The following is a 12500-nucleotide window of genomic DNA, read 5'->3' as shown; positions in this document are numbered from 1 at the left end:
GGAACCAACCCCGCCGTCGTTTCCCTAGCAGGGCTCTGCTTTGTCTTGCTCAGCTTTCATCCGCATTGCTCTGCTCTCCTGTGCTGTGCTAGGCTTCCTTTGGAGACTGTCTCGATGATTTTGCTGCTGAGTCGATTGGTAAATTTATGAACGCATAAACCGTCAGACACAGAACTTGGCCTCCCCGCAGCCCAGCCACTGTCCCCTCAGAACTGGCGCGTGTGGGCAGCAGGCCTGGCCAGCCGACATGGTCCATTCTTTGTCCCCAGCCATGCGGCGAGCTGCCAGGTGGGTCCCACTGCTCGTTGTGTGTCTGAGGTTCTTAAAGACAGTAAGTAACGACATGATTCCCACAACTACGGTGGAAGAAATCCACAACAACAACAACAACAACCAGCTAAGGCAAGACATGGTTCTTGCCCACCGTCACGGTGCACCAGGAGATGTGAAGGAGGCTGGGGAGAGGGCGATCAGGGTACAGCCACTGTCCAAGTCTGGCTGCCACCTGCACACAACATGAGGGCCCTCCGGTCTGCCCCCCACAGACACTTGGAACCCAAAGGAGGGCTGGCCGCCAGCTCGCTACGTTCGCTTTGCTTCCCTTTGTTTTGCCTTGCTCCGCTTTGCTTTGCTCTTCCTGGCACAGTTTTGCTTTCCCATACCTCCTTTCCTCTGCTGTTCTTGCCCAGGCTTTGCCTCAGATTGCTTTGCTTTTTCTTTCCTGAAAATGCTTTGCTTTTCCTTGTGCTACGTTCCCTTGCTCTGCTTTGACTTGCTCGGCTTTCCCTTCCCTGGCCATGCTTTCCTTGGTTTAGCTTTGGGTTATAGACCTGGCACTGCTTTCCTTTTCCTACCCCTGCTGTGCTTTGCCTTGCCTCAAACTGCTTTGCTTTGCTTTGTTTGCTTTGTCTTCCCTGGTTATGCTTTGCTTTTCCTGGTGCTACTTTCCTTTGCTCAGCTTTGCCTTCCCTGGCCGTGCTTTGTTTTGCTTTATGGGGCCATGCTTTCCTTTTTTTACCTTTGCCTTGCTCTCTTTTGCCTCACCTGCTCCTGCTCTCACTTCTATTTTCAGGACATGCTTACCTTTGTTTTGCTTTGCTTTGCTTTATATTTCTGGCATTGCTTTGCTTTTCCTTCTCTGCTCTGCTTAGCTTCTCTTAACCCAGCTCTGATTTGCCTTACCTCGAACTTTTTCGCTTTGTTGTGGTTTATATTTCTGTTTTTTTTTTTTTTTTTTTTTTTTTTTGTTCATTATTTATTTATTTATTTATTTCCACTTCTTTCTCTTTCCTGGCACTGCTTTGCTTTTCCTGGTGCTACTTTCCTTTGCTCAGCTTTGCCTTCCCTGGCCGTGCTTTGTTTTGCTTTATGGGGCCATGCTTTCCTTTTTTTACCTTTGCCTTGCTCTCTTTTGCCTCACCTGCTCCTGCTCTCCTTTCCATTTTCAGGCCATGCTTGCCTTTGTTTTGCTTTACTTTGTATTCCTGGCACTGCTTTGCTGTTCCTTTTGCTACTTTCTTTTGTTCTGCTTTGCCTTGCCTGGCCATGCTTTCCTTTGCCTTGCTTTGTATTCCTGGCATTGCTTTGCTTTTCCTTCTCTGCTCTGCTTAGCTTCTCTTAACCCAGCTCTGATTTGCCTCACCTCCAACTTTTTCGCTTTGTTGTGTTTATTTTAAAGGTGTTTTTTTGTTTGTTTGCTTGTTTGTTCATTTTTTCTTTTTTTTTTTATTTATTTTCACTTCTTTCTCTTTCCTGGCACTGCTTTGCTTTACCTGGTGCTACTTTCCTTAGCTCTGCTTTGCCTTCCCTGGCCTTCCTTTCGTTTGCTTTATCAGGCCATGTTTTCCTTTGTTTAGCTTTGCTTTGTTCTGCTTTGCTTTGCCTTTCATCTTTTATTCGTTTTTCTTTTTTTTTAATTAATTACTTAAATAAAGAAATTATTTATTTATTTATTTCATGTTCCTTGCATGATTTGTTTTCGTTTTGGACCTATCTGATGTGTTTTTACAGGCCGTGCTTTGCTTTTCCAGGCACTGGTGGTCACTGTTTTTCCCTATGCCTAGCAGGGCTTTTCATTTTCTTGCTCAGCTTTCATCCGCATTGCCTTCCTCTCCTGTGCTGTGCTAGGCTTCCTTTGGAGACTGTCTCACTGATTTTGCTGCCGAGTCGGTTGGTAAATTTATGAACACATAAACCATCGGAAACAGAACTTGGCCTCCCCGCAGTCCAGTGACTGTCCACTCGGAACTGGCACGTGTGGGCAGCAGGCCTGGCCAGCCGACATGGTCCATTCTTTGTCCCCAGCCATGCGGCGAGCTGCCAGGTGGGCCCCACTGCTAGTTGTGTGTCTGAGGTTCTCGACGACAGTAAGTAACTACATGATTCCCACAACTACGGTGGAAGAAATCCACAACAACAACAACAACAACAACAACAACAACAACAACAACAACAACAACAACAACAACAAAACAGATAGAGATATATAAAACGTCACGGTGGACTAGGAGCTGTGAAGGAGGCTGGGGAGAGGGCGATCAGGGTACAGCCACTGTCCAAGTCTGGCTGCCACCTGTACACAAAATGGAGGCCCTCCGGTCTCCCCCCCACAGCCACCTGGAATCCAAAGGAGGGCTGGCCGCCAGCTCGCTACGTTCGCTTTGCTTCTCTTTGTATTGCCTTGCTCTGCTTTGCTTTGCTCTTCCTGGCACAGTTTTGCTTTCCCATACCTCCTTTCCTCTGCTGTTCTTGCCCCGGCTTTGCCTCAGATTGCTTTGCTTTTTCTTTCCTGAAAATGTTTTGCTTTTCCTTGTGCTACATTCCTTTGCTCTGCTTTGACTTGCTCAGCTTTGCCTTCCCTGGCCGTGCTTTGTTTTGCTTTATGGGGCCATGCTTTCCTTTTTTTACCTTTGCCTTGCTCTCTTTTGCCTCACCTGCTCCTGCTCTCACTTCTATTTTCAGGCCATGCTTGCCTTTGTTTTGCTTTACTTTGTATTCCTGGCACTGCTTTGCTGTTCCTTTTGCTACTTTCTTTTGTTCTGCTTTGCCTTGCCTGGCCATGCTTTGCTTTGCCTTGCTTTGTATTCCTGGCATTGCTTTGCTTTTCCTTCTCTGCTCTGCTTAGCTTCTCTTAACCCAGCTCTGATTTGCCTTACCTCCAACTTTTTCACTTTGTTGTGGTTTTTATTGCTGTTTTTTTTGTTTTGTTTGTTTGTTTGTTTTTGTTCGTTATTTATTTATTTATTTATTTATTTTCACTTCTTTCTCTTTCCTGGTTATGCTTTGCTTTTCCTGGTGCTACTTTCCTTTGCTGAGCTTTGCCCTCCCTGGCCTTGCTTTTTTTTTTTTTTTTTTTTTTTTTTTTTTATAGGTCCATGCTTTCCTTTGTTTAGCTTTGCTTTCCTCTACTTTGTTCTGCTTTGCTATGCCTTTCCTGGTCATGCTTTGCATTTTTTTTTTATTTTTATTTGATGTTCAATTCCATGCTTTCTGTTTTCCTTTTATGTCTTTTTCTTGTGTTTTCTCTGGCCGTGCTTTGCTTTTCCAGGCGCTGGATGTCATTGCTTTTCCCTATTGTCGTGGTTCCGCTCGAGTGGGCAGCCGAGCTCCACCACAGCCGCTCTCTCACTCCCCCTCCTCAAAGAGGAATGGGGAGAAAATCTGTGAAAGGGGCTCAAGGATTGGGATAAGGACGAGAAAATCACGCAATAATTAGTGTAACGGGCAAAACAGACTCAGCATAAGAAGACAGATAGTAAGATTTATTGCTCATTACTAACAAGCTAGAGAAGTGAGAAACAAAGGAAAGAAACCAAAAGCACCTCCCCCCCCATCCACCCTCTTCCACCTCCTCCCCCCGAGCGGCGCAGGGGAACGGGGGAATGGGGGTTATGGTCAGTCTACAGCACTTCTTCTCTGCCGCTCCTTCTTGGTCACTCTCGTCCCCTGTGCTGTGGGGTCCCACCCACGGGATGCAGTCCTTGACGAACTGATCCGGCGTGGGCTTCCCACAGGCAGCAGCTCTTCCAGAACTGCTCCAGATATGGGTCCGTACCACGGGGTCCATCCCTCAGGAGAAAACTGCTCCAACCCGGCTCCCCTACGGGCAGCAGCTCCTGCCAGATCACCTGCTCCTGCGTGGTCTCCTCTCCACGGGCTACAGGTCCGGCCCGGAATCTGCTCCGGCAGGGGTCTTCCACAGGCGGCAGCCTCCATCGGTGCAGGGCCACCTGCTCCACCGTGGTCTCCTCCACGGGCTGCAGCGTTGGAACCCTGCTCCACCGTGGTACTCCATGGGCTGCAGGGGGACATCCTGCTTCACCACGGTCCTCACCACAGGCCGCAGGGGACTTCTGCTCCGGCGCCTGGAGCACCTCTCCCCCTCCTTCTACACTGACCTTGGCACCTGCAAGGCTGTTTCTCACTCCCTTGACTCTCCCGGCTGCTGTGGCGCAGCAATTTTTCCCTGTCTTAAATATGATCTCACAGAGGCGCAAAACAACATCGCTTATTGGCTCAGATCTGGAAAACAATGGGGCCCTTCCCAAATATGGGGCGGCTTCTAGATCTTTCTCACAGAAACCACCCCTATGGCCCCCTGCTACCAAAACCTTGCCATGTAAACCCACTACACCTATGCCGCTAGGTCTTTTCCCTAGCAGGGCTCTGCTTTGTCTTGCTCAGCTTTCATCCGCATTGCTCTGCTCTCCTGTGCTGTGCTAGGCTTCCTTTGGGGACTGTCTCGCTGATTTTGCTGCTGAGTCGATTGGTAAATTTATGAACGCATAAACCGTCAGAAACAGAACTTGGCCTCCCCGCAGCCCAGCCACTGTCCCCTCAGAACTGGCGCGTGTGGGCAGCAGGCCTGGCCAGCCGACATGGTCCATTCTTTGTCCCCAGCCATGCGGCGAGCTGCCAGGTGGGCCCCACTGCTCGTTGTGTGTCTGAGGTTCTTAAAGACAGTAAGTAACGACATGATTCCCACAACTACGGTGGAAGAAATCCACAACAACAACAACAACAACAACAAAATAGATAGAGATATATAAAACCAGCTAAGGCAAGACATGGTTCTTGCCCACCGTCACGGTGCACCAGGAGATGTGAAGGAGGCTGGGGAGAGGGCGATCAGGGTACAGCCACTGTCCAAGTCTGGCTGCCACCTGCACACAACATGAGGGCCCTCCGGTCTGCCCCCCACAGACACTTGGAACCCAAAGGAGTGCTGGCCGCCAGCTCGCTACGTTCGCTTTGCTTCTCTTTGTTTTGCCTTGCTCCGCTTTGCTTTGCTCTTCCTGGCACAGTTTTGCTTTCCCATCCCTCCTTTCCTCTGCTGTTCTTGCCCCTGCTTTGCCTCAGAGTGTTTTGCTCTTTCTCTCCTGGAAATACTTTGCATTTCCTTGTGCTACTTTCCTTTGCTCTGCTTTGACTTGCTCAGCTTTCCCTTCCCTGGCCATGCTTCCGGTTGCTTTATCAGGCCATGCTTTCCTTGGTTTAGCTTTGGTTTATAGACCTGGCACTGCTCGGCCTTTCCTACCCATGCTGTGCTTTGCCTTGCCTCAAACTGCTTTGCTTTCATTTGTTTGCTTTGTCTTTCCTGCTTACGCTTTGCTTTCCCTTTTGCTACTTTCCTTAGCTTTGCTTTGCCTTCCCTGGCCTTGCTTTCCTTGGTTTAGCTTTGGGTTATAGACCTGGCACTGCTCTGCCTTTCCTACCCATGCTGTGCTTTGCCTTGCCTCAAACTGCTTTGCTTTGCTTTGTTTGCTTTGTCTTCCCTGGTTATGCTTTGCTTTTCCTGGTGCTACTTTCCTTTGCTCAGCTTTGCCTTCCCTGGCCGTGCTTTGTTTTGCTTTATGGGGCCATGCTTTCCTTTTTTTACCTTTGCCTTGCTCTCTTTTGCCTCACCTGCTCCTGCTCTCACTTCTATTTTCAGGCCATGCTTGCCTTTGTTTTGCTTTACTTTGTGTTCCTGGCACTGCTTTGCTGTTCCTTTTGCTACTTTCTTTTGTTCTGCTTTGCCTTGCCTGGCCATGCTTTGCTTTGCCTTGCTTTGTATTCCTGGCATTGCTTTGCTTTTCCTTCTCTGCTCTGCTTAGCTTCTCTTAACCCAGCTCTGATTTGCCTTACCTCCAACTTTTTCGCTTTGTTGTGGTTTTTATTGCTGTTTTTTTTGTTTTGTTTGTTTGTTTGTTTTTGTTCGTTATTTATTTATTTATTTATTTATTTTCACTTCTTTCTCTTTCCTGGTTATGCTTTGCTTTTCCTGGTGCTACTTTCCTTTGCTCAGCTTTGCCCTCCCTGGCCTTGCTTTTTTTTTTTTTTTTTTTTTTTCAATAGGGCCATGCTTTCCTTTGTTTAGCTTTGCTTTCCTCTACTTTGTTCTGCTTTGCTATGCCTTTCCTGGTCATGCTTTGCATTTTTTTTTTTTTTTTTTTATCTGATGTTCAATTCCATGCTTTCTGTTTTCCTTTTATATCTTTTTCTTGTGTTTTCTCTGGCCGTGCTTTGCTTTTCCAGGCGCTGGATGTCATTGCTTTTCCCTATGCCGCTAGGTCTTTTCCCTAGCAGGGCTTTGCTTTGTCTTGCTCAGCTTTCATCCGCATTGCTCTGCTCTCCTGTGCTGTGCTAGGCTTCCTTTGGGGACTGTCTCACTGATTTTGCTGCCGAGTCGATTGGTAAATTTATGAACGCATAAACCATCAGACACAGAACTTGGCCTCCCCGCAGTCCAGCGACTGTCCCCTCGGAACTGGAGGCTGGGTGCAGCAGGCCTGGCCAGCCGACATGCTCCATTCTGTGTCCCCAGCCATGCGGCGAGCCGTCAGGGGACCCCTAACTGCTACTCGTGTGGTGATAGTGTTCAGTGAGAATTTCAACGAGAATAAGTAACTACGTGATTCCCACAACTACGGTGGTAGAAATCCACAACAAACAACAAAAAAATGTATATAGATATAAAACCAGCTAAAGCAAGACATGGCCCTTGCCGGGTGTCACAGTGGACTAGGAGCTGTGAAGAAGGCTGAGGAGCGGGCGATCAGGGTACAGCCACTGTCCAAGTCTGGCTGCCACCTGTACACAACATGGAGCCCTCCGGTCTCCCCCCCACAGACACTTGGAACCCAAAGGAGGGCTGGCCGCCAGCTCGCTACGTTCGCTTTGCTTCTCTTTGTTTTGTCCTTGCTCCGCTTTGCTTTGCTCTTCCTGGCACAGTTTTGCTTTCCCATCCCTCCTTTCCTCTGCTGTTCTTGCCGTGGCTTTGCTTGGATTTGCGTCAGACTGCTTTGTTTTTTCTTCCCTCGTTATGGTTTATTTTTCATTGTGCTACTTTCCTTAGCTCTGCTTTGCCTTCCCCGACCTTGCTTTGTTTTGCTTTATGGGGCCATGCTTGCCTTTGTTTAGCTTCTCTCTGCTCTGCTTTGCCTTGCTATGTTTTGCCTTTTCTGGACATGCTTTGCATCTATTTTTTTTTTAATTATTATTATTATTTTTTTTTTTCTTTAAATGTTCATTGCATTCTTTTGGTTTCATTTTGGACCTATCTGATGTGTTTTTACAGGCCGTGCTTTGCTTTTCCAGACCTTGGTTGTTACTGCTTTTCTTTATGCCGCTAGGTCTTTTTCTTAGCAGGGTTTTACTCTGCCTTGCTCAGCTTTTATCCGCATTGCTCTGCTGTCCTGTGCTGTGCTAGGATTCTTTTGGAGACAGTCCCACTGGTTTTACTGGGCTAGCCGCCAGCTCGCTACGTTTGCTTTGCTTCTCTTTGTTTTGCCTTGCTCCGCTTTGCTTTGCTCTTCCTGGCACAGTTTTGCTTTCCCATCCCTCCTTTCCTCTGCTGTTCTTGCCCCTGCTTTGCCTCAGAGTGTTTTGCTCTTTCTCTCCTGGAAATACTTTGCATTTCCTTGTGCTACTTTCCTTTGCTCTGCTTTGACTTGCTCAGCTTTCCCTTCCCTGGCCATGCTTCCGGTTGCTTTATCAGGCCATGCTTTCCTTGGTTTAGCTTTGGTTTATAGACCTGGCACTGCTCGGCCTTTCCTACCCATGCTGTGTTTTGCCTTGCCTCAAACTGCTTTGCTTTCATTTGTTTGCTTTGTCTTTCCTGCTTACGCTTTGCTTTCCCTTTTGCTACTTTCCTTAGCTCTGCTTTGCCTTCCCTGGCCTTGCTTTCGTTTGCTTTATCAGGCCATGTTTTTCTTTGTTTAGCTTTGCTTTGCTCTGCTTTGCTTTGCCTTTCATCTTTTATTCGTTTTCCTTTTTTTTTAATTAATTAATTAATTTATTTATTAATTTATTTATTAATTAATTTATTTATTTCATGTTCCTTGCATGATTTGTTTTCATGTTGGACCTATCTGATGTGTTTTTACAGGCCGTGCTTTGCTTTTCCAGGCGCTGGTGGTCACTGCTTTTCCCTATGCCTAGCAGGGCTTTTCCTTGTCTTGCTCAGCTTTCATCCGCATTGCCTTCCTCTCCTGTGCTGTGCTAGGCTTCCTTTGGAGACTGTCTCACTGATTTTGCTGCCGAGTCGATTGGTAAATTTATGAACGCATAAACCATCGGAAACAGAACTTGGCCTCCCCGCAGTCCAGCGACTGTCCACTCGGAACTGGCACGTGTGGGCAGCAGGCCTGGCCAGCCGACATGGTCCATTCTTTGTCCCCAGCCATGCGGCGAGCTGCCAGGTGGGCCCCACTGCTCGTTGTGTGTCTGAGGTTCTCAACGACAGTAAGTAACTACATGATTCCCACAACTACGGTGGAAGAAATCCTCAACAACAACAAACAACAACAACAACAAGAACAACAAGAACAACAACAACAACAACAACAACAACAACAAAATACATAGAAATATATAAAACTAGCTAAGGCAAGACATGGTTCTTGCCCACCGTCACGGTGGACCAGGAGATGTGAAGGAGGCTGGGGAGAGGGCGATCAGGGTACAGCCACTGTCCAAGTCTGGCTGCCACCTGCACACAACATGAGGGCCCTCCGGTCTCCCCCCCACAGACACTTGGAACCCAAAGGAGGGCTGGCCGCCAGCTCGCTACGTTCGCTTTGCTTCTCTTTGTTCTGCCTTGCTCCGCTTTGCTTTGCTCTTCCTGGCACAGTTTTGCTTTTCCATACCTCCTTTTCTCTGCTGTTCTTACCTCAGATTGCTTTGCTTTTTCTCTCCTGGAAATGCTGTGTTTTTCCTTGTGCTACTTTGCTTTGCTTTGCTTTGCTTTGCTTTGCTTTGCTTTGCTTTTTCTTTCCTGGGCCTGCTACGTTTTTACTTGTGCGGTCATGCTTTATTTTTTATTTCTTTGCTTCGTGTTCCTGTCAGTGCTTTGCTTTACCTTCTCTGCTCTTCTGTACCTTTCTTAGCCTTGCTGTGCTTTGCTTTGACTCAAACTGCTTTCTTTCCTTGGCTTTCCCTTTCCTGGCACCGCTTTGTTTTTCCCCGTGCTCCTTTCCTTAGCTTTGCCGTCTTTATGAATGCATAAACAAGTTCATGAAACTTGTTTATGAACACATAGAAAAGTTAGCCGGCCTGCAGCCCGACAGCTGTCCCCTCGGAGCTGGCGGGCAGGGACAGGGATCTGGCTACCGGGCCAGGTCTATTTTGTTGCCCACCGTTGTCCGGAGAGCCACCAGGTGGGCTCTGTTGCTATTCGTCTGGGGAGGGGTGTGGGTTGAGAACAACAATAAATAACTACTCGATTCCTAAAACTAAAGGGGGAAACAGATGGAGAAAATACTATTATTATTACTACTACTACTACTATTTTTATTACGTTTTAATGATACTTATTTCTATTACTATTTAATACTTTTATTTCTAATAGCTTTTTAGTAGTATATAATAATAATAATAATAATAATAATGACAATAACAATTTATATAATGATAAGCAGCTAAAGCAAACCAGCCAGGCAGCCAGCCAAACTGAGTGGCACAGGTGGGGAGCCGTTCACGGCCGAGCAGGAGCCTCTGATGTCAGAGCGAGAGGCGGCCCGAGGCAACCGGGGGCCGCTGCCACACCCTGGCCTTCTCAAACGCCCAGCTCCCCATAACCCAGCGATTTCGACTGACGCTAAGTTAACTACGCATTTTGTTTTGGCAGCACCGTTTTGCTTTGCTTTGCTTTCCCTGGCCCTGCGTTGCTTTGCTTTGCTTTGTATTCGTGGCACTGCTTCGCTTTTCCTGGCCCTCTTTTACTTTGGTTTTTCTGTTCCTCACCATGCTTTGCTTTTTCTGGCCTCGCTTTGTTTCGTTTTGCTTGACTTTGTATTCGTGACACCGTTTTTCTTTCCCTGGACCTCCTTTGCTTTGGTTTCTCTCGCCCTTCTTTGTTTTGCTTTTGCTGGCCCTGCCTTGCTTTGTTTTGCTTTACGTTGTATTCAAGACACCGCTTTTCTTTTCCTGGACCTCTTTTGCTTTGGTTTTTCTCGCCTTTCTTTGTTTTGCTTTTGCTGGCCCTGCCTTGCTTTGTTTTGCTTTACGTTGTATTCAGGACACCGCTTTTCTTTCCCCCACCCCCCAGGAAATCCTTAGCTTAGTTTTTTTTTTTTTTTTTTTCCTCACCCTTCTTTGTTTTGCTTTTGCTGGCCCTACCTCGCTTTGTTTTGCTTTAGTTTGTATTCGTGACACCACTTTTCTTTTCCTGGACCTCTTCTGCTTTGGTTTTTCTTGCCCTGCTTCGTTTTGCTTTTCCCGGCCCTTCTTGGCTTTGCTTTTCCTTTTGCCTTTTTCTTTTCCCTGGCAGGGCTATGCTTTGTCTCGCTCCGCTTTCCGTTGCATTGCTCAGCTCTGCTTTGCCGTGCTAGGTAGGCTTCTTTTGCAGACCGTCGCACCGATTTGGGCGATGAGTCGATCGGTGTATTGATGAAGGCATAAACCCTCAGGCGCACACCGTGGCCTCCCCGCAGCCCGACGACTGTCCCCTGGGAGCTGGAGGGTGGGGACAGGAAGCCTGGCCACCCACCCAGCACGGTCTATTCCTCATCCCCCGCTGTTCGGCGAGCCGCCAGGTGGGTCCCGCTGCTGCTGTTCGTCTGGGGATGGGGTTGGGTGAGGTTTTTTAGGACGATAAGTGACATTACACGATTCCCAATGATTTTGGTTCGTTTTGCTTTGCTTTACTTTTCCTTGCTTTACTTTTCGTTGCTCTTCCCCGCTTTGCTTTTCCTGCACCTGCTTCGACATGCTTTCCTTAGAACTGCCTATTTTTGGGGGGTTTTGGTTTGTATTCCCGGCACCGAATCCTTTTCTTTGCTCTGCTTTGCTGTTCCTACTCTGCTTTGCTTTTTTGCTCTGTTGATGTGTTTACACACTCGGGAACGCTGGGTCACCTCATTCGGCCTCCCCACAGCCCGCCAACCGTCCCTTCGCAGCTGGCAGGTGGGGGTGTGGGGGTCGGCCACCCAGCCAAGTCTATTCCAGTACCCCTGCTGACTGGGGAGCCGCCACCTGAGCTCAACTGCCATTTGCCTGAGGAGGCGGGGGGGGGAGGGGGGGGAGGAGGAGGGGGAGCTGAGGAGTGGAGGGGGGGGGGAGGTTTTGAAAGACGGTAAGGAATGACAGGATTCCTAAAGCTACAGCAGAAAACAGGCAACGGAACAAACTAATAACAAACATAAAGATAACAGCATTTATTTTCCAAAGCAGCTAAAGCAAAGCGGCCAGGCAGTCAGCCGCACTGAGTGGCACAGGTGGCGAGCCTCTCGCGGCCGAGGAAGAACCTCTGACGTCAGAGCGAGCGGCGGCCCGAAGCAGCCGGGGTCCGCTCTCTCCCCCCGCCCCCTCCCTCCTCGTGGAGCCACCAGGTCTACTTCTCCCTCCTCCTCCCCGCTGTCTCCCCCCCCCCCACCCCCCCCCCTTCCCCCTCCCTCCTCGTGGAGCCACCAGGTCTACTTCTCCCTCCTCCTCCCCGCTGTCTCCCCCCGCCCCCTCCCTCCTCGTGGAGCCACCAGGTCTACTTCTCCCTCCTCCTCCCCGCTGTCTCCCCCCGCCCCCTCCCTCCTCGTGGAGCCACCAGGTCTACTTCTCCCTCCTCCTCCCCGCTCCCCCCGCCCCCTCCCTCCTCGTGGAGCCACCAGGTCTACTTCTCCCTCCTCCTCCCCGCTGTCTCCCCCCGCCCCCTCCCTCCTCGTGGAGCCACCAGGTCTACTTCTCCCTCCTCCTCCCCGCTCTCCCCCCCCCCCCCCCCGCCCCCTCCCGCCTCGTGGAGCCATCAGGTCTACCCCGCCGTCACGGCCGTCGGTCTAGCCATCACGGCCACTGCTAGAGGGCGGCCAGTGATGAGAGTAAGAAGTCTGGAAGGCAAGCTTCATTTACTTTGGCATGAAATGATAGCCCCCTGCTATCATTGTCAGGTGGACACAACAAAAGCCCCTTCTCTCTGCCCACCTGTCGTGGTTTAACCCGGCCGGCAGCTAAACACCACGCAGCCGTTCGCTCACCCTCCCCCCTCCCTCTCTGGGACGGGGGAGAGAAATGGGGAGTGAAGCCCGTGA

Source organism: Anas platyrhynchos, chromosome 17, assembly GCF_047663525.1.
Source record: "Anas platyrhynchos isolate ZD024472 breed Pekin duck chromosome 17, IASCAAS_PekinDuck_T2T, whole genome shotgun sequence".
In the NCBI taxonomy this organism is placed as follows: Eukaryota; Metazoa; Chordata; class Aves; order Anseriformes; family Anatidae; genus Anas; species Anas platyrhynchos.
Note: the sequence above shows the minus strand (reverse complement) of the source record.